The 19,832-nt window shown below is 41.3% G+C and overlaps 1 protein-coding gene across 1 annotated transcript in view; it reads left to right on the forward strand.

The window, feature by feature from the left end:
• The first annotated feature begins 145 nt into the window (after positions 1–145).
• FOXN2 (forkhead box N2) overlaps positions 146–19,832 on the forward strand; it is an 84,360-nt gene continuing 64,673 nt past the window's right edge. The window contains exon 1 of the mRNA XM_006158999.3: positions 146–216. The gene's annotated coding sequence lies outside the window, so the exon portion shown is untranslated. The remainder of the gene's footprint in view (positions 217–19,832) is intronic.

The following is a 19,832-nucleotide window of genomic DNA, read 5'->3' on the forward strand; positions in this document are numbered from 1 at the left end:
AGCGGCGCGCGGGCGCGGAGGCAGCGCGGGCGGCCCAAGCCGGGCGTGGGGCGCGGAGGTGGCTGTCCCGTGACTCGTCCGGACATTTTTGTCCTGTGAAGAATTGGCACTGGCGCGGGGGTGTTCCCCCGCGCGCGGCCCGAGTCGTGCGTGGGCCCCGGGGTGTCTAATGAGGGGCGTGTGGTCTCGTGAGGAGTTAGGAGTTTCTCCCGAAAGGTGAGGACCGCCCGGGAGAGGGTGTCGCGCGGCCGAAACCACGGCGAGGGGTGTCGGCTCTCTGGGCAGGCTCGGAGGTGGCCCGGGGGACGAATCCGGATCGACTTGAGGGTGTCCGCTGTTAGAGGAAGTACCCCAGCCCGTCGGGAGCCTTTGCAATGTCCCCTCCTCCCGCTCCGAGTGGAGTGAGACGTGCGGGGCGTGGAGTCCTCGTCCGGCCGCAGGCGGGACTGGCTGGGCCCGGCAAAGTAGTGCCCGGGAAGGCGCCGGGCGCGGCCATGCGTGAACTTCGGGCTGCAGGGCGGCCGCGCGTTGGGGGGACGCGGGCACAGGGGCGAGTCCCGTATGGGGGTGACTCCGGTACTGTCTTGCCTTCCCTCCAGCAGGCATCGTGGGGGCCTCCGAGAGAGGCTGTCTTGGTGGGTTGTTGGTGTTTCCGTACTGCAATGTGGACACTTCCTGTTCACCATCTCCTTTAGGGCCCTGGTTACCTCTGCCCTCGAGTCATCTCTTTCCTGGCGGGGTGAGAGGTCTGCGGTGGCCGAGGCCCTTCAATCTTCGGAGTTTGCCCCGCTGCTGCAGCCTGTCTGGAACCCAGGAGGACAGTGGGAGTCAGGGGGAAACAGCCCAAGTGTACAGTACTCCAACCTCCACTCTTCCTTAACTCCACCCCCTTCTTCCTTTTGCAGAATGCCTCTGTTCTATCAAAGCTCACTGCAGTTGGGGTGTCGAGTTCGTTGGGGAGCTACATACTGGACTTTCTTGCACTTGATTTCTGCTTTAAAGTCTCTAACGCAGTTCCTCTACTTTGTTTTCTTCTTACGCGGAAAAAAAGTCTTAACGCTCAAAGAAATGATACAGACTTTGTTCTACCCCGACTCCGGGTTGAGGGGAGGAGGGTGATTATTCTTTTCCAGGTTAGTTGATACTGTTTCTCCTTATCTTCCTTCTGATTGTGACAGCCACGTGGCCGGCTGAGTGCCAAAGAGAGCTGTAGTGGCGCTAGGAGCTGGGGTTTCACTGGTAGCCAAGGGCTTTGTAACCCTGCTGTGTCTTCGCATGTACATTTATCTTGGTACTATGTGAGAGAGGAAGTGGAAAAAGCAGAACCGTTCATGTCTGTAACTGTACCATATGAATCTTAAGACTTATCTCTGTATCCTTGCAGTCCTCACAAGGTATATATTGACATTTTTGCCTTACTCTGCTGTTTTGATGATTCATCTTTAAAATCTCAGCCGTAATAGGTAATCAAGACTGATGGGGAAGGATACAATAGTGCATTATAGAGATGCCCAACTCTAGGAAAAATAAATCATTTGGATTTAAAAATCATTAATAGGAGATTCTCATGTAAGCATCAGAAATCATATTCCAGATTTATTTGTGATACTTTTAGGAAAACTCATATTTTTCATTTTGCATAAAAATTATTACCTAAAATTTATAAATACAATTTTTTAGGAGTGAAATAAATGCTAGTTGTATTGGTGTGTTTTTTGGGAACAATACTGAGAGATTAAGAGTGATGTAAATGTTAAACATGAACGTATTTTAAGGGAATGGAAGTAATTTTTAGACTACAAAAAATGAGTTGAAGATACAGCAAACTATTTGGAGAGTTTGGAAGATTTTAAATACAACACTTGATTGCTAATACATTATGTTTCATTTTTTGAATGCTTTGGTAGATTAGAATTGCTTTTGTAGCTTATGTTTTTATTTCAATCAGTTTTACTTGAAGAATGCTTAACCACAGGAAATATTTAAATTTTGTAAAAGAAGTGCATAGAAAAGTTACTGTAACACAACTTATTTTAATTAATTAATTAATTATAATTAATTTTTAATAGTGGAGTTCAATAGGTGAAGTTATATTGAAGAGATACTCTGGGCTTCAGGGCAGAAAAGATAATACAATTAAGAAAAGAGTAAGTGCTGACCACTAAGCAATGCTTAGTTATGAAAGGTAATTGAAGTGATGAAATACTTGTATAAGGCAAGAAGTACTGGGAACATATTTGTGAATATAACCAACTTACATTGTTTACTATGAAATCTGTCAAAACGAAACCTTAATAAGTACTTCCTAAACAGGACTATATCTTGTTCTTATGGCAGCTTATTGCTAAGCTACTTTTTATGTTTTTTTTTTTTTGAGAGATTTTTGCTATAGGGCGTGTGCGCTCGCCAGCCAGACAGAGAGAGACATAGAGACAGAAAGCGAGAAATCACCCCCCAGGGGGGACGGTCACGCCGCAGTCCCTTCTCCTCCATTCTCCTCTCGGGATTTTGGGCACACGTGCACACGCGCCCGGCATGAGTTTTAAGCCACCGGGTCCGGGATGTGAACCACGGTCGACTTCGTGGGAGTCCAGTGACAAAGCCATTACGCTAACTGATGGTTCCCTTTATGTATGTTTTAAAAAAGAATTATCTTATTTAACTTTATTTATTCATTTTAATTTGACCAGAGAGGGACAGAGAGAGAGAAAGAGACAAAGTGAGAAAGCAAGCCGCCAGGTCTGGGATTCAAACAGCAGTTGGCCATGTGTGACTCCAATGCCCTCAACCACCTCACCACCTGCTGGCCCCATGTATTTTTAATATTTATTTTATTGCTTTTAGATTATTGTTATTTTAGCAGGCGGGTTTTTTTTTTTTTTTTTGGAGAGGTTTTTGCTATAGGGCGTGTGTACTCGCCAGACAGACAGAGAGACAGAAAGCGAGAAATCCCCCCCCAGGGGGGATGGCCACGCTGCAATCCCTTCTCCTCCATTCTCCTCTCGGGATCTTGGGCATGCACGCACATGCGCCCAGCGTGAGTTTTAAGCCACTGGGTCTGGGACGTGAACCGCGGTCTACTACGTGGGAGTCCAGCAACATAACCATTACGCTAACTGCTGGTCCCCCAGCAGCTGGGTTTTACATAAACATAAAAATGTTCTCCAAAAATAGTTATTTTTATTAAGTTTGTTTATTTTTTCTGTGAATGAGAGAGAGTGACTCAGTACCCACAATAGGATCTTGACCTGGCAATCTACCTCCAGCCTCAGCCAGCCCTGGATCATAGGCACGTGTGTGCCAGTGTACACAAGTAGGTTTCTGGACACAAACCTGGAACCTTCCCGTGTGTGTCAGCCTTGCAGTGTCATGTTTTTGTGGTTGTTGTTTTTTTACCACTGCTTCACCATTTGGCTACCCAAAAATAGTTTTGAGGGCCTAATTCTTCTCTGATTTCTTTTTTTTTTTTAAGAATTATTTTAATTTTATTTATTATTTTAATTTTTTAAATTTGGCCAGAGAGAGAGAAAGGGAAAGCGAGAAAGCAAGCTACCAGGTCTGGGATTCAAACCGTGATAGGCCATGTGGGAGTCTAGTGCCTTAACCACTACACCATGTACCGGCCACCTTCTCTGATTTATTTATTTATTTTTGGAGAGGTTTGTGCATATTTTTTGGAGAGGTTCGTGCTATAGGGTGCTTGCGCTCGCCAAACAGGCAGAGAGAGACAGAGAGAAAGGGAGAAATCACCCCCTGTGGGGAACGCTGTAATCCCTTCTCCTCCATTCTCCTCTCCGGATCTTGGGCATGCATGCACACGCGCTGGGCCTGAGTTTTAAGCCTCTGGGTCCAGGACTCGAACCACAGTAGACTACATGGGAGTCCAGCGATATAGCCGTTACGCTAACTGCTGGTCCCCCTTCTCTGATTTCTTAGGGGTATAAAAGAGGTATAAGGGGCTGGACTTCCACATGGTCAACTGCAGTTTGAGTCCCAAACCTGGCAGCTTGCTTTCTCTCTCCCCCTTTCTCTCGCTCTCTTTGATCAAATTAAAAATAAGTAAATAAAATTAAATAAAGAATTCTTCAGAAAAAGAGGTCCAAGATATGACCTTTATTTATTTATTTGGTGAGGTTTTTGCTATAGGGCGCGCGTGCTCGCCAGACAGACAGACAGAAAGATAGAAAGCAAGAAATCACCCCCCAGGGGGGACGGTCACGCCGCAGTCCCTTCTCCTCCATTCTCCTCTTGGGGTCTTGGGCATGCACGCACATGTACCCGTCGTGAGTTTAAGCCACCGGGTCTGGGACTTGAACCACGATCGACTACCTGGGAGTCCAGCAACATAGCCATTATGCTAACTGCTGGTCCCATGATCTTTATCCTTAAGTTGAAGAGGTTGGTACACATGTAAAAGAGGTTACAATGTGAGAGGATATAATTAGAAGTTAAACTAGGCTGATATAGGCAGGTACTATAAGACTTAAGAGATAGACCTTGGTGGGCTTAAATAGAGGATGCTCCTTAGGGCAAGTAAAACTATTGCTTTCAAAAGTGTAAGAATATTACTCTGATTAATCTTCCTGAAGATTAAATCACTCTAATGACTAACACTCCTAATTATATTAAATTCTTTTATTTTTTCTTTATTTTTTTCATACTAAATTCTTTTCAAGACTTTTTAAACTTTGGTTCCAGTCTTCTCCCACTAACTTTTTTTTTTTTTTTGGCTGATACAGTGTACTTTATTGATGGTTCATGACAAGGAGGGCTCCTCAGCCCATTTCTCACTAACTTTTAAGAACTGTTCATTATTCACTACTTTTATCTGTACTATTTTGCTTCTTCATATCTTTATTGAGCTAACATTTTTCTGTTATAAATACTCTGTACTCCTCTCTACTGAGGAAAAATTTATTCAAGGTCGAGGCCTAAAGTTTATGTATTTCTACCTTTCATGAGTGAGAAAAACACAGGGAGAGACAATGAGATAACATCCCCAACATGTTCTTTTTTTTTTTTTTTTTTTTTTTATGGGTTTTTTGTTTTAGTGGGTGTTTTTGAGAGGTTTTTGCTATAGGGCGTGTGTGCTCACCAGACAGACAGACAGATAGAAAGCGAGAAATCACCCCCCAGGGAGGATGGCCATGCCACAATCCCTTCTTCATTCTCCTCTCCGGATCTTGGGCACACACACCACACACACACACACACACATACAGGCCCGGCGTGAGTTTAAGCCACTGGGTCCCAGACTTGAACCGCGGTCTACTACGTGGGAGTCCAGCAACATAGCCATTACGCTAACTGCTGGTCCCCCCAGCCCCAACATGTTCTGACATTGTGATTTACCCCTAGCCTTAGCCAGTCCTTGATCATTGGCAAGTGTGCCCTGCTTACCCAGGGAGGTCTCCAGTCTTGAACTGGGAACCTCCTCATGTGGGGTTGCCTCACAGAGTGTCACATTTTATCACTATGTCACTATATGACCCCTGGCTGACTAAAATCTTGATTACCCTGAGAGCCTTAGAATCATAGAATTTTAGACCCACATTTATTCCTCTAACTGAAAATTCTTTCCTTTCTCCAACAGCGTATAATTCTTTTGGACTGTAGCATTCTGTACTGCCTTGTTTTTATTTAATAAATATTTTTGAACACTTATGTGTTAAGTACTGTTATCTTGAGGATACTGAACAGGACAATCTGTATTCTTTGTTGGTTACCTTTTAGATTTTATTACTCCAAGTAGATTATAAGCTCTTCTACTATTTAGAGGTATTTTATTTCCTCAGATATATATTACACATTTAGATGACTATTTGGTTATTTTCTGAATAAAAGAAAGGCAGGACTTACGGTAGGAGGTGGCAAGTTGGATTAAAAGGGTTCTCTTGTGGGTACAAAAGAATAACCAATGATGAATGACCTTAAAAACATCACTCCTGGGGACCAGCAGTTAGTGTAATGGTTATGTCGCTGGACTCCCACGTAGTCAACTACGGTTCACGTCCCGGACCTGGTGGCTAAAAACTCACGCCAGGCACGTATGCATGCGTGCCCAAGATCCTAAGAGGAGAATGGAAGAGAAATCACCCCTGGGGGTGATTTTTCACTTTCTGTCTTTGTCTCTCTGTCTGGCGAGAGCACGCGCCTTATAGCAAAAAAAAAAAAAAGGAGAAAAAACTCTTAAAAAACAAACAAACAAAAAATCACTTCTGAATTTAAATATGGATAAGTGCCAAAAAGTAAGATGGCATTTGAGCTGTGTGGTAAGATTGGAAAAATTCTTATTTGAGGAAAGTTTTTATCTGACTGTACTGTGAGGACTAACTATAGGAATGGAGAGGAATTAGAAGGAGAGAGATCTACTGAGGGGAAAAATTAATAACAGAGATAGGTTTGGGAGGGTGTTTATTATCAAGAAGATGGTGTGGGTTTAGTTAACTCAGTGCAAGGCGGGTGGGATATTGCAAAGTGAACATGACCCTCAGTGACTAGAGATAGAAGTTTGGAATAATATAGTGGTGACAACTAGTGTTGTAAAATTTTCTTTTTTTAAGTTTTTGTTATAGGACGTGTGTACTTGCCATAGAGAGACAGAGGGAGAGAGAAATCACCCTCTAGGGAGAATAACCACACTGCAGTTCCTTTTCCTGCAGTCTCCTCTCGGGATTTTGGGGTTGTACACACACATGCCTGGTGTGGTTTTTTTTTGTTTGTTTGTTTGTTTTTTTGCTATAGGGTGCATGCACTAGATAGACAGAGAGAGACAGAGAGACAGAAAGCAAGAAATCACCCCCCAGGGGGGATGGCCACGCCGCAATCCCTTCTCCGTTCTCCTCTCGGGATCTTGGGCACGCACGCACACGCACATGCGCCCGGCGTGAGTTTTAAACCACTGGGTGTGGAATGCGAACCGCGGTCGACTACGTGGGAGTCCAGCGACATAGCCATTACGCTTACTGCTGGTCCCTCTGGTGTGTTTTTCAAGCTGCCGGGTCTAGAACTTGAACTATGCAGGAGGCCATGTGGGATCAGTGCCTCAACCTTCACACCAGCTGCTGAGTGTTGCAAATGTTTATTATAGAGTTAATAGTTGAAAAGTTGAGAGCTAAAAATGATACTTTTGGGAAACTATAACTTAAGTGGCATTTGCTTTGATTCCATGTGACTTCTAGTTGATACTATAGACTTGTACAATGCCTGTAATATGGTCTTGATAACTGCTCTGTGAGAAGCCACCAGATATAAGGGCAGGAAAAGAATCTCATCATTCCCTTCTAAGGGATTTTGATTACTATATTACTTATTTCCCTTACTGTAACTTTTTTTTTCATTGAAATAAACTCTTAGAATAGTTTTACAGAAAAGTTGCAAAATAGTACACAGTATATCTTGCCCAGTTTCCCCTATTGTTAACTTCTTACATTACTGTGGTACATTATCACTAAGGAAACAAAATTGTTGCAATTAACTGTATATTTTATTCAGATGTCTATTTTCTGTTCCAGAATTCCAATTTGAGACTTTTCTTATTTTTGATGACTATGGCAGTTTTAAGAAGTAGTCACAGTTCTTATAGAATGTCTCTTAATTGAGATTTGTCTGATTTTTTTTTTTTCATGATTAGACTAGAGTTACAGGATTTAGGGAGAAGGACAGAGGTAAAGTGCCATTTTCATAACATCATATCAAGGGTATATAGTAACAACTTGATAAAACTGATGATGTTAACCTTGATCACATGGTAGAAGTCTTTGCCAGATTTCATTCCTCTTTCTCCCTCTGTTTTTACATTACTCTTTGGAAGCAAGGCATCTAAGTGCAGCCCATGTCAGACACCCAAACTTAATTTTGATTCATGTATTTTTTTATTCCTCTTGACCTGATTTTTTTTCTTTTCCGTAAGTAGACATTGAACTTGGACACATACCAATTGAGCATCTATTACATTGAGATCTAAGAATACAATGATGAACAAGAGAGACATTTCTACTTCTCTGGAGTCTGCCTGATTTAACCGTAAAATCTGTCTATTTTCCTACATAGGTCTTGATTTCATTAACAGTTACAAACATGAAATTATTGAAGCCCTAAAAGCCTAAATAAATCTCTTATTTAGCCATTTAGAAGATAAGCTGTTACCATGATGTTTAAATATAGGTACCCTAAAAATAGCCAATTTTTTTTGCTACCAATACAGAAAATGGAAAATTACTTTCTTTTCAAGTAGATGTATTACTGTTAAATTACCAGGATAGTAATTTCTTGTAAAGTAAGATTTTGCTCTTCTTTTCGCCTACACTATGTCTTTGTCGACCATATGGGATCCAGCTGCCTTAACCTCCATGCCATCTGCTGGCCCTTGCTACAATCTTTTTTCCTCTAATTCTTCCTCTTTCCTCTCTCTTTCTCTCTCTTTGTTGTTGTTTGCTATAGGGCTCATGCACTTGCCAGAGAGACAGAGAAAAAGAGAAGGTGAGAAATCACCCCTCAGAGGGGATGGCCACACAACAATTCTTTCTTTTTAAAAAATTTTGTTTGCTATATGGTACCTGTGCTCATGAGAGAGAGGGTGGGAGAGAGTGGGAAATCATCCTCCCCGGGGAGATGGCCATGCTGCAGTCCTTTCTTTAGTCTCCTGTTAGGATTTTGGGCACACATGCTCAGCTGCCAGGTCCAGGAGGACTTGAACCATATAACCATAACCTTATGAAACCCACTGGCCACCATTTTCCCCTGATTCTCCAACCCATCTGGATCCTGAGTGCCCTGGTGAAAGTCACTGGACCTGGGACTCAAGGTCTGGTTGGCTGTATGGATTATGATTTCCCCATAGCTTTCACGACTGTGCTACGAGGCTGGTCTTATATTTATTTTTGAGATGGTCATGTTTACTTGTAAGAAAGATGAGATTTCTTGGTAGTTGTAGAGTATTTCTTTTTCTGGTTCTCATTTTTTAATTGCTAGAGGGCAAGTGTGCTTGTCAGAGAAAGATGGAGAGACAGAGAAAGAGAGAAGGAGAAAGCATCCCCCCAACCGGGTATGGTTATGCCCAATTCCTTCTCCTTCATTTGTGCATCCCATTGGGATTTTAAGCATACATGTACAAGTGCCTGGTGTGGTTTTCAAGCCATCAGGGCTGGGATTCAAACCATGTTGGCCATGTGGGACTAGATCTCTTAACAACTAGGTTATGGAGCCAGCCCTACAGTTTTTTGTTGTTGTTGTTGTTTGTTTGTTTGTTTGTTTCCTTTTTTAAAAAAGGAATTATTTTTTATTTAATTTTGTTATTATATTTTAATTTTGCCATAGAGAGACACAGAGAAAGAGAGAAAGGGAAAGTGAGAAAGCAAGCTGCCAGATCCAGGACTTGAATCGTGGTTGGCCATGTGGGAGTCCAGTGCCTTAATTACACCACCTGTTGGCCTACACTATGTCTTTGTTGATCATATGGGCCGACAAAGTATTTCTTAACTAATAATTCTTTTGCACATTTTTACCTGTAATTTTTTCTAGAAAGAGTAAATATTAAAATATATTTTATGCACATGCTACATGTGAGAAAAAAACAGGTAGGTCCTATCTAATATGACAGTAGGCTTTTAATTTATTGTCCTCTTTGTCAACCATCAGTATGAAACAGTGAGGGAAAATTGTTTTCTTGGTTTGCTATGATTTTTTTTTTTTTAAGAGATTTTTGCTTTGGAGTGTGAATGCTGGTTGGAGAGACAGAGACAGAAAGCGAGAAATCACCCCCTGGAGGGATGGCCACACTTCAGTCCCTTCTCCATTCTCCTCTTGGGATTCTGGGTATGCTCATACACACACCCACTCATACGCGCACCTGGTGTGAGTCTCTAGCAGCAGGATCTGGGACTAGAAACTGCGGTTGACCACGTGGGAGTCCAGCGACGCAATCATTACGGCATCTGCTGATTACGATTTGCTATGAATTTTATTGAGCTGTTTTGCACGGGGCTCTGCTTGGAAAGAGAGCCCCTTGGGTCTGTTTCAAGAGTTCAAAGGGACCAGACTGCTCAAAGCCTATAAACCTTACTATGGACATACCCTTGCACTTACCCCACTGTTGGGGTAGTTTCAGCTTCTGTTCATGAATTGTCTCATGCTTTTCAGAGAGTACCTGCTGGCTGTTTTCTGCTTCTGTTTTCATCTTTCAGATTTCTTATGGCTTTCTTCTCTCTTCTCTCACTTAGACATTGGTAGAAGATAAGTCTGTGGCTGTTGGTGGTTTGTTTCGGTCCTTTTATTTGGGGTTGGTGGGGAGGCTTTGTCAAATAGTTTTGTTACAAATATTATCAGTGAATTTTTGTGTTTCCTCTCTACTGTTTTTTATGTAACGATTCATGAAGAATCAAAAGTTTGTTGCCAGTACAGATATCATCCTCACATAAACATTTCTAGTATTTTAATTTGGGGAGTGGCATATGTTTTTTTCCTAAAATCTTTGCAAAGCTTTACTTTTTCATTTCTTTTGAATTTATTGCCACATAATATTGTCTGCTGATTTACCTTTCAGAAAGCTCTTAACCTGTTGTTTTTTCCTGATTATCTCTTATGAGTTGAGATAGCATTTAAGAACCATTAAAAGATCCTCTGGGAAACATGTGAAAAGATCATGGTATTTGTTGCAAGTATACTGTTTTAGTGCTTTAACATCTTTGGGGTTGTCAGAAAAGTCATGATGCATTTTTGCATAGAAAAACCTAGAAAAATAAATTATGACTTTTCTGATGACCCCGTAATTCCAGTGTGTATAATATTCACTATGCACACCTAGGGCCTTTTTTTAAGAGAGACATTTCTGTGCTCACCAGAGAGAGACAGAGACAGAAAGTGAGAAGTCACCCTACCCACAGGGAAGGGACATGTCACAGTCCCTTCTCCATTCTCTTCCCAGGATCTTGGGTGCACACACATGTCTAGTGTGTTTAGGCCTCCGGGTCCAGGACTCAAACTGTAGTTGACTGTATGGGAGTCCAGCGATGTAATCATTACACTATCTGCTGGTCTTTTCTATTCTTTCTTTTTTTAATTTATAGGATGCATGTGTTCACAGGGTGGGGGAATAGTGAGAAATCACTCTCTGGGGGGATAGCTGTGCAGCAGTCCATTCTTCTCTAGTGTCCTCAAGATTTTGGGCACACACACGAGTCTGGCATGATTCAAGCTCCATCATCTGAGATTTGAACCATAAAGTTGGCCATCAGGGATCCAGCCACCTTAATCTCCCTGCCACCTGCTGGCCTGCATCTTACGTGTTTTTATAAGCTTTTCTATTAGTAGTACTTCATACAAATGAGTTTAGTATAGACTTTCTTTAATTATTACTTTCAAATAACACATTGTTCAAATAGGATTAAAAATTTTGTCAGAAGGCACATGTACTTGCCAGAGACAGAGAGATGTGGTAGGTAGGGAGGAAAGAAGCACTCCTCACCCCATGGGGCATAGTCACACCATGGAGAAACCTCTGTTTCTCCATTCTGTCAGGATTTGGAGCACACATGTGCACTGGTTTTTTTTTTTTTTTGGAGAGGTTTTTGCTATAGGGCACGTGCGCTCACCAGACAGACAGAGACATAGAGACAGAAACCGAGAAATCACCCCCCAGAGGGGATGGTCACGCCATTATTCCTTCACCTCCATTCTCCTCTCGGGATCTTGGGCACGCACGCACACATGCCCAGCGTGAGTTTTAAGCCACCGGGTCCGGGAAGTGAACCGTGGTCGACTACGTGGGAGTCCGGAGACATAGCCATTATGCTAACTGCTGGTTCCCTGCACTGGTATTTTTCAAGCTACCAGGGCCATGATTTGAAGTGTGGTTGATCATGATGGGATTTGGCTCCCCATGGATGGGGCTTAACCATTGGGTGAGGGGCCAGCTCTGGAATTAAAATATCTTAAAATTTTTCTTTAGTGGTAATACTGTTTTGAAAGTAATTTTTTTTTTTTGAGAGGTTTTTTGCTATAGAGCACGTGTGCTCTCCAGAAAGACAGAGAGAAACAGAGAGACAGAAAACAAGAAATCACCCTCCAGGGTGGGTGGCCACACCACAGTCCCTTCTCCTTCATTCTCCTCTTGGGATCTTCAGCACTCATGCACAAGCGCCCGGCATAAGTTTAAGCCACTGGGTCCAGGACTTGAACCGCAGTCAGCTACGTGAGAGTCCAGCGACATAGCCATTATGCTAACTGCTGGTCCAGAAAGTAATTCTTAAGTGGAGAACTGAAACTTAGGATATGAAAAAATCACAGAGCAGGATGGAAAACAAAATCAAGGATAGAATTCTGTACTTGAATGAATGGTAAATTGCTCAGTAAATATTTTAATGAATATCTTATTTTATCCTTCAACTTTTTATTTCATATACTTTGATTAAAATGTCTCCTTTGTTTACTTGAAAGAAAATGATGTGGTGTAATTTGGATATAATTTTCCCTTTGCATTCTGATCTAGTTGGCTGTAAGATAGAGCCATGTTGTACTTCCTCAAATTTTCTGCTTAGGGATGCTGAATCAATCAATCTACCTTTCTTTCTTTCTTTCTTTCTTTCTTTCTTTCTTTCTTTCTTTCTTTCTTTCTTTCTTTTTTTTCTTTGGTTAACAATAGCTTTGACTTGGTCTGGATTAAGTACCTTGTAAGATGTAGAACTTTAGTATCTCTAAAAAGCTATTGTTTCTTGTGAGTTGTTTATACAAGTACAGTAAAAAGTGGATATACAAATGTAGGAGAGGCTAAACTTCCTAATAGAAGAAATTGGCTAGGGAAATATACGAAGGAGTTGTATTAAGTCAGTCCTTAAATATTAGGGTTTTGAAAGAATAATGGTAGGGAAGATGACGCTTCAGGTGTAGACTTGCAGGAGCAACCATATCCAGAGAGAAATGCATAAGAAGTGTTTAAACAAGATTAGTATAGTTTAGACTAACTTCAAGTAGAGGAGCATTAGCTTGACAGTGTATAAGTTGAGTAAGATATGTTGATTAGTGCCATCTGTGCCTTTTTTCAATTTTTTATACTTATGAAGCAGTCTAGGCAGTATGGTAGCAGGTGTGATAGGGATGAGTGTGAGCTCTGTAGCCATACTTGCAGTTGTGGGCATTCCATTTTGTATTGTTTGCCATATATAGAATGGATACTAATAATAGCAACTACCTGATAGGGTTGATATGAAAATTAAAATAACTAATATTAGTAAATTATTTTAAAAGGTAACTGACATCAATGAGCACTCAGTGAATGCTTTTTTTTTTTTTTTGGAGAGGTTTTTTTTGCTATAGGGTGCGTGCGCTCACCAGACAGACAGAGACAGAGAGACAGAAAGCGAGAAATCACCCCCCAGAGGGGATGGTCACGCCACAATTCCTTCTCCTCCATTCTCCTCTCGGGATCTTGGGCACGCACGCACACGCGCCCGGCATGAGTTTTAAGCCACCGGGTCCGGGACGCGAACCATGGTCGACTACGTGGGAGTCAAGTGACATAGCCATTACGCTAACTGCTGGTTCCCAGTGAATGCTTTTTTATATAAGAAAATGCCAGCTTTTTCATTCTATATCTGTGTGAGTGTGTAGAATATATATGTATGTATATGTGTGAGTGTACAGAATACGTACACACACATTGGAATTGTACACATAGAAAGTGTAGGTCTTACATGTATGCACTACTGGACAGCGAGTAATTTTTTTTTTAAAGGTTTTATCCATAGGGCACATGTGCTTTCCAGAGAGTGACAGACAAAAGCATTGAGAGGGAAAGTGAGAAATCACCACCCAAGGGGGATGGCCTTGCCTCAGTCCCTTCTCCTCCATTCTCTTCTCAGAATTTGGGGCATGCACACACGTGTCCAGTGTGATTTTCAAGCCACCAGGTGCAGGACTTGAACCGCAGTGAGCCATGGGAGAATCGAGCACCTTAACCCCATGCCACCTACTGACCCCAAGCTATTGTAGTAATATTTTAATTTCAGTATTGATTAACATTTAAATAATTGTTAATAAAGATCAACCATCACATTTTACAGATGTAAAAGTTATGTTCTTGAACTATTATAGAAACAAGATTGTCAGATAACAGATATTTGAGCAGTAAACAAAACAAATAGTTGTCCTCTAAATGAGCTCTTAGTGAGTCAGGAAAGATAATGTATTAAGCCATTTCAGGTATGGTAAAAGTGCACAATACACTGGGGGAATAGAACTGGATGCCCTTCGTGACCTGGGATGTTGGAGAATTTTTCCCTTAGGATTTTAAATTGAGAGACCAGCAGATGACATAATGGTTACGTCCTGGACTCCCATGTACTTGACCAAGGTTTGAGTCCTGGACCCAGTGGCTTAAACACACATCAGGTGTGTGTGTGTGTGTGTGTGTGTGCACGTGCGTGCGTGCGTGCGCATGTGCCCAAAATCCCCAGAAGAGAAGGGATTACGGCATGGCCTTTCGGGGGGCAGGGGGGACCGGTGATTTCTCACTTTCTGTCTCTTCAGTGAGCACACATGCCCTATATGAAAAACTCTTAAAAAGAAAAAAAAAGATTTTTAAGTTTTACTTGTGAATGATGAATAACAGAACAGAGAGAATAGTGGGACCTGCAGTTAGCATAATGGCTATGTCACTGGACTCCCACGTAGTTGGCCGTGGTTCGAGTCCCGGACCTGGTGGCTTAAACTCATGCCGGTCGCGTGTGCACGCGTGCCCAAGATATCCTGAGAGGAGAATGGAGGAGAAGGGATTGCAGCATGACCATCCCCCCTGGGGGGTGATTTCTCGCTTTCTGTCTCCATGTCTCTCTCTGTCTGGTGAGCGCACGCGCCCTATAGAAAACCTCTTCAAAAAAAGAGAAAAAAAAAAAAAAAAGAACAGAGAGAATAGTATTTGTAAAGGCTGAGAAGGAGAAAGCATGGCCTGTTCAGACATCTGAAGTGAAAAGAACAAGAGGCAAAAGATGTGTCCAGAGGGGTAGACAGTGGCTAAATCATACATAAATTCTTGTATACAGTGTTACGGATTTTTACCTCGGGGTCCCTTTGATAAATTTAGTAGGAAGGGGACATGGCCAGATTTATAATCTATAAGATTGGTTTAGCTATTTTATAGAGAACAGATTAAGAGAGGGTCAGGCATAAATGTAAGAAGGCTTAATTTAGGAGGATATTGTCAGAGCCACTCCATATGGTTGTACAGAATGCAGCTGTAGAGATTTCCATTCGTGTATACTCCCTTTGGAGTGGTCTAGATGAAAGATGATATTGATGTGGATTATTGTGAAATAAAGAGAGATGGATAGATTTTAGAGATAATTCAGATTTCACTTTTCTATCTAACCAGATCAGACCTCTTTCCTGAACTTTAGATTATGTATCTCAGATATCCATTTTGTTTAGCTATGTCACAGGCATCTCAAACTCAACAGGTCAAAAAATAAAACACCAGAAATCCACCACAAACATAAATCTAGCTCCTGCCTCACACAAAAAGAACAAAACAAAAAAACACAGCTATTTTCTCTCCAATATTTCTTAAATTATCCAGTGGTACTAAAATCCACTCAGTGCTAATCCTGTCTGCTGGTGGTGACCACTATATTACTTTACTCATAGTGTCAACTGATGGCACTATTTAGAATTCAGATTATATTGTATGTAAGTTTACTAATGATTCCTAGTTTATAGTGGCTTATCTACATTTTTTTTTAGTTTAAATTCTTTTTTTATTAGCAGTATCGAGAATAACAACTTATAAACTGGAGTAAGTGTTTCTTTTTTCTAGTGTGTTTTAAATTATTTTTATTTTATAATTTTTTATTTATTAATTTTAATTATTTATACATTTAATTGCTATACATCATTTATATATATATTTTTGAGAGATTTTTGCTATAAGATGTGTGCGCTCGCCAGACAGACAGAGACAGACAGAATGCGAGAAATCACCCCCCAGAGGGGATGGCCACGCTGCAGTCCCTTCTCCTCCATTCTCCTCTTGGGATCTTAGGCATACACGCACACGCGCCGGGCATGAGTTTAAGCCACTGGGTCCAGGATTGAAACCGCGATCGACTACGTGGGAGTCCAGCGACATAGCCATTACGCTAACTACTGGTCCCAACATCATTTGTATTTTAAAGAGACTTTACCCAGTGTGACACACACCTCAGTCCAGCCCAGTTGAGAACATACGCACATCCTCATCAACAAATAATAAACCATATCTGCATCCCACAAATGCCTTGCCTCTCCATTTTTTCCCCAAATTTCCTTTCTTCCCCTCCCCTACTCTTTCCACTTTGGCTCTAGTGTCGATAACAATTTTCAATGCTTGTATGTTCTCCAGTCTTTGAGTCTCTGTCATAGAGTGCTGACAGTCTGTGTATGTTAAGGGGAGACGTGCAATATCTGTCTTTCATAGCCTGACTTGCTTCACTCAGCACCAGATCTTCCATAGTCATCCACTTTCTATCAAAGTCCAGGGCCTTGTTTTTTTTTATGGCTGAATAGTATTCCATGGATTGTATGTGCCACACTTTTTCAATCCATTCATCCGTTTGTAGACATTTGGGTTGGTTCCATGTCTTAGCAATCGTGAATAATGCTGCAATGAATATAGATGTGCAAGCGCTTTTCCAATTGAGCGTTCTCCTGTCCTTTGGGTAGATACCCAGGAGTGGAATTGCTGGATCATATGGTAGTTCTATTTGAAGGTCTTTGAGGAACCTCCATGTTATTCTCCATAGTAGCTGGACTAATTTATAATCCCACTAACAGTGTAGGAGTTTTCTCCTTTCACTGCATCTCATTCAGCACTTACCTTTTTTTTTTTTTTTTTTCTATTTACATATTTATTTTTTTTTTTTTTTTTTTTTTAATCTTCACCATTCTGACTGGGGTTAGGTGGTATGGCTTATCTATATTTTGACTTTAGGTGGTGCAGAATGATATACATTCTGTAGAATGGACTTTGAGTACCTATACATTCTTGTTTTCACTTACAGTATAGTATTAAATAAATCACATGATTTATTCACCACTTTATTATAAAATAGACTTTTAAGAAGTGGGTTTGTCCAACTGTAGGCTAATTTAAATGTTCTGAGCACATTTAAGGTAGGCTAAGTTTAGTTATGTTCAGTAGGTTAGGTATATTAAATGCATATGAAATTTTTTTTGAGAGGTTTTTGGCATAGGGTGTGTGTGCTCACCAGAAAGGCAAAGAGAGACAGAGAGACAGAAAGTGAGAAATCACTCCCCCACCCAGGGGGGGGGATGGCCATGCCGCAGTCCCTTCTTCATTCTCCTCTTGGGATCTTGGGCATGCACGCACATGCACTTAGCGTGCGTTTAAGCCATTGGGTCCGGGACTTGAACCACGGTCGACTTCATGGGACTTCAGTGACATAGCCATTATGCCATTTGCTGGTCTCAAAACTTTTTTTTTGTTATAGGGCAAGTGTGCTTATCAGAGAGAGACAGAGAGAGTGATAGGGAAGGTGGGAAAGCACCCTCCTAGAGAGAATGGCTATGCCACACAATCTCTTTTCCATTCTTGGGATTTGGGGCATGCACACATGCTTGGCATATTTTTCAGGCTGCCAGGTCTGGGACTGAAACCAGACCTTGTACAGTTATGCAACCAGCTACATGGGATCCAGCAATCTTAACCACCATGCTACTGACTGGCCCTTTAAATGTATTTATGACTTAACATATTTTCAGTTGGAGGGGCCCAGCAGGTGGTGTGGTAGTTAAGAGCGTTGGACTTCCACATGGTGGACCATGGTTTGAGTCCTGGACCTGGTGGCTTGCTCTCTCACTTTCTCTCTCACTCTTGCTCTCTTGCTCTGTCCCTTCTATAAATGGAGTTAGATAAAATAATTTAAAAATACATATTTTTGGTTGGGGTTGGCAGGTGATGTGGTGGTTAAGGATGCTGGACTCCCACATGACCAACTGTAGTTTGAGTCCCAGACCTGGCGGCTTGCTTTCTCACTTTCCCTCTCTCTTCCTCTCTGTTCTCTTGTCAAATTAAAATAAATAAAAGTTAAATAAAATAATTATTTTTTAAAATATATTTTCAATTTACCGTAAGTTATTGGGCTGTAACTTCATTGTAAATCGAAGAGCATCTGTGTTGAGAAACTTGAAGGTTTATTATGGTAAGTGTTAGCCTCTTTTTTTTAATTGTCATAAGGTGTATGCCCTCACTAGAGCGAGACAGGGAGAGGGAGAGAGTACCCTCACAATGGGTAGGGACATGCCTCAGTCCCTTCTCCATTTCTTCATCCTCCCAAGATTTTGGGCACATAAGCCTAAGTGTCTGGAGTGTTTTTCAAGAAACCAGGGCCAGGATTTGAACCATGGTCAGCTCTGTGGGATACTGCTCCCTTAACCACTAGGCTGTAAGATTGACCCTTATTAAATGTTACTCTCTAAAATGCTCTGGAGATAATTTGTTTAATAAATTTTTAACGTATTTTTTCTAAGGTAAGTGTTCATATAAGGTTAGTTTAGTCCTATTTAAAATGGACTTGATTCTATATTAAATTAATCATACTTTTGTTTTGGTTTTAAAATTACATGTAAAATCAAGGACCAGCAGATGGTATAATGGTTACATCGCTGAACTCACATGTAGTTGACTGCAGTTTGAGTGCCAGTCCTGGCAGCTTAAAATTCATGCTGGGTGCATGTGTATACGTGCCCAAAATCCTGAAAGGAGAATGAGGGAGAAAGGATTGTGGTGTAGCCATCCTCTGGGGGGAAGGGGAAAGAGGATGATTTCTTACTTTCTGTCTCTGGCAGGGGCATGTGCCCTATAGCAAAAATCTCTCTCTTAAAAAAATTACATATAAAATCAGTATATCAAGTAATTCAGTATAGAGTCCTAAGTTTTACTCTTCCTTTCCAAATTTAATATTAGGGGGCTATTAGTAAGATATGATTGTTTTTATTAAATTTGCTTTTCAGTTACTTTAAGCATTTTTTTCCTTTCATAATTTCTTTTTCTTTCTCTCTCTCTCTCTCTCTTTTTTTTAGACCCTGCCTTTTTTTTTTTTTTTTTTGTCAGAGAGCACATATGCTCATCAAAGAGAGACACAGAGAGAATCAGAGTGAGAGTTATAGTATACCCTAATGGGCATCATCATGCCACAATCTCTTCTCCAATTGTCCATCTTGTCAGGATTCTAGGAACACATACACAGGTGCCCAGTGTATTTTTCAAGGGGCCAAGATTTGAACCTCTTTCTTTCTCCCTTAGCCGCTAGACTAAGCTGGCTCCACTAAAATTTATTTATGATCTTGAATATACTTTTAAAAAATACTTTTTTTTCAGTGAAGCAATTTAATTGACTTTAGGAGATTTACTGCATGACTGCCATGGATTATAGTCAAGGTATTGAAATCATATTATACATAAATAGTATGTTCAGATGCCCACCAAATTTACCTTTGCACTTTAGGATATTAGACTAAATGACTTTTAGGTCTCTGTAGCTTTGTTCCTTTCAATATTACTTTAAATTAAAAAAAATTTTTTTCTTTTTTTTTTGGAGAGATTTTCGCTATAGGGCGCGTGCGCTCGCCAGACAGACGCAGAGAGACATAGAGACAGAAAGCGAGAAATCACACCCCCCAGGGGGGATGGTCACGCCACAATCCCTTCTCCTCCATTCTCCTCTCGGGATCTTGGGCACGCATGCACATGCAACCGGCGTGAGTTTTAAGCCACCAGGTCTGGGACGCGAACCGCTGTCGACTACGTGGGAGTCCAGCGACATAGCCATTACGCTAACTGCTGG

The sequence above is a fragment of the Tupaia chinensis genome, unplaced genomic scaffold, assembly GCF_000334495.1.
Source record: "Tupaia chinensis unplaced genomic scaffold, TupChi_1.0 Scaffold000622_1, whole genome shotgun sequence".
Classification (NCBI taxonomy): Eukaryota; Metazoa; Chordata; class Mammalia; order Scandentia; family Tupaiidae; genus Tupaia; species Tupaia belangeri.